This window comes from Lupinus angustifolius, chromosome LG01 (genome assembly GCF_001865875.1).
Source record: "Lupinus angustifolius cultivar Tanjil chromosome LG01, LupAngTanjil_v1.0, whole genome shotgun sequence".
NCBI lineage: Eukaryota > Viridiplantae > Streptophyta > Magnoliopsida > Fabales > Fabaceae > Lupinus > Lupinus angustifolius.
The window spans coordinates 1053710-1055990 of record NC_032009.1 but is presented as its reverse complement, the minus strand read 5'-3'; positions in this window follow the sequence as shown (position 1 = coordinate 1055990).

Below are 2281 nucleotides of genomic sequence, written 5' to 3'. Positions count from 1 at the left end.
AGACCGGACTTTGAACTTCCGCTGTTTCTCGGATCAGTGCGGCCGCCACCGCCCCATCAGATACGGGGAGGTATACATATAGGATTTCTTCTGGAAGTGGCTTGGAGAGAATAGGTGGGGCGGCTAGATACTGCTTGAAAGTGTCGAACGCCGCTTCACAACTTTCAGTCCACTCAAACTTCTTACTCTTCTTCAGCAATTGGAACAAAGGCAGTGAATGTTTCGCAGCGGATGGGATCAACCTGGACAGCGCGGCTAGCCACTCGTTTAATTGTTGGACCTCTTTGACTGTGCGGGGGCTTCTCATGTCAATGATTGCCTGGCACTTGGAAGGATTTGCTTCGATTCCCCGGCTGGTTAGAAGGAAGCCGAGGAACTTGCCTGCTTCTACTCCGAAAGTACATTTTTCGGGGTTTACCCGCATGTTGTGTTTGCGGAGTTGTTGAAAAATGCTTTCCAAAAAGGATACATGATCTTCGCTGGGGAGGCTTTTGGCGATCATATCGTCCATGTAGACCTCCATATGTTCTCTGGTCTGGCCGGCGAACACCTTGCTCATCATTCTTTGATATGTTGCCCCCGCATTTTTCAAACCGAAGGGCATGGCCGTGTAGCAGTAGGCGGCTCGATCAGTGATGAATGCAGTCTTTTCTTGGTCGGGGGGGGTACATTGGGATCTGATTGTAGCCGGAGTATGCGTCCATGAAGGACAAGTACTGATATCCTGAAGAATTATCCACCAAATGATCAATGTTTGGGAGAGGATAAGGGTCTTTAGGGCATACCTTATTGAGGTCTGTGTAGTCCACGCACATCCGCCATTTCCCTGAAGGTTTCTTTACCAAGACGACATTTGCCAACCATGTGGTGTAGGTGATTTCGCGGATGAATCCCGCCTCCAGCAACTCGGCGACTTTAGAAGCAACTTCTTTGGCCCTGTCCGTCCCCATTTTTCGTCTTCGTTGCGCCACTGGTCTAGCTCCTGGTTTTGTCATCAGTCGGTGACAGGCGAAAGAAGGGTCGATGCCTGGCATATCCGCTGCAGACCAGGCGAAGAGGTCCCGGTTGGCCTTCAGCGACGTTTCCAGTCGGGACTTTTGATTTGGTGGGAGGGAGCTGCCAAGGTATACCACCTGCCCCGGGGATTGGCCCAGTTGTAGAGTTGTTTTGTCTCCTTCTGGTTGTGGTCGGAAATCCCCTTCGTCCGCTCGAACGTCCAACTCTACCATCTGCACGCTCAGGCTCATCTGGTAGCAGCTGCGGGTCGAGTGCTGGTCTCCTTTGACGGTGCAGAATTGGAGATTGATGGAGAGGAACTTCATGCAGAGGTGGGGTGTCGAGACGATGGCTCCCAGCCTGTTCAAAGTTGGGCGGCCAATTATGGCGTTATATGCAGAATCGCAGTGGACGACCAAGAACTTTGTTTGGACGGTTCTGCTCATTGGGTGGTTGCCGATAGTAAGCCAAATCTCTATGTACCCCCTGGGAGTGATTCCTTGACCGGAAAATCCGACCAGCTGTCCATCATAAGGTAGGAGGTCGCGATCCTGGAGCTCCATTTTTTCGAACAGATCCTGAAAAATAACGTCAGTCGAGCTACCTTGATCAATGAACAAGCGACTAACCTTTTTGTTGTTGAGTTTTGCGGTGATGATAAGAGGGTCATCGTGGCCTCGGACGACACCTTCATAGTCGCGGTCGTCAAAAGTAATGGGGGGGGTGGATCTGTAATGTTGTCTCTGCTGGGAGCCTCTGGCAGCCACGTGCATTACCTCCCGGACATATCTTTTTTGGGCGGTCCTCGGAGTAGGTCGCCGTTGTTGAAATTGTGGGGGGGACCGTCTTCTTGGGGGTTCTGGGCGACGGGGTTGTGGTGATCGCCGGCGCTGTTCTAATCCTGCAATGAATCGCTACAGATGACCCGCCTGTATGAGGTCTTCGATGGTATCTCGGAGTTGAGTGCAGTCATTGGTTAAGTGGCCGAACATACTGTGGTAATCACAATATTTGGATCGGTCTTGCGGGCCGGGCTTGGTAGGGCGGGGGCGTGGGAGTTGGACGAGGTAAGTGGAGAGAACCTCTTGCAAGATTCGGGAACGGCTGGCGTTCAATGGGGTATAGGTGGAGTATTTGGCTTTTTTGGTCAGTGAGGGTAAGTCGCGGGGTAGGTCTTGTGGTCTTGGCCGTTTGGTTTCCCGTGAGGGGTGGTGTGTTTGGGGCTCAGTATGGGTGTGCATGTGGTGGGTTTCTTCGAGGTTGATGAATTGCTAGGCCTTGGCAC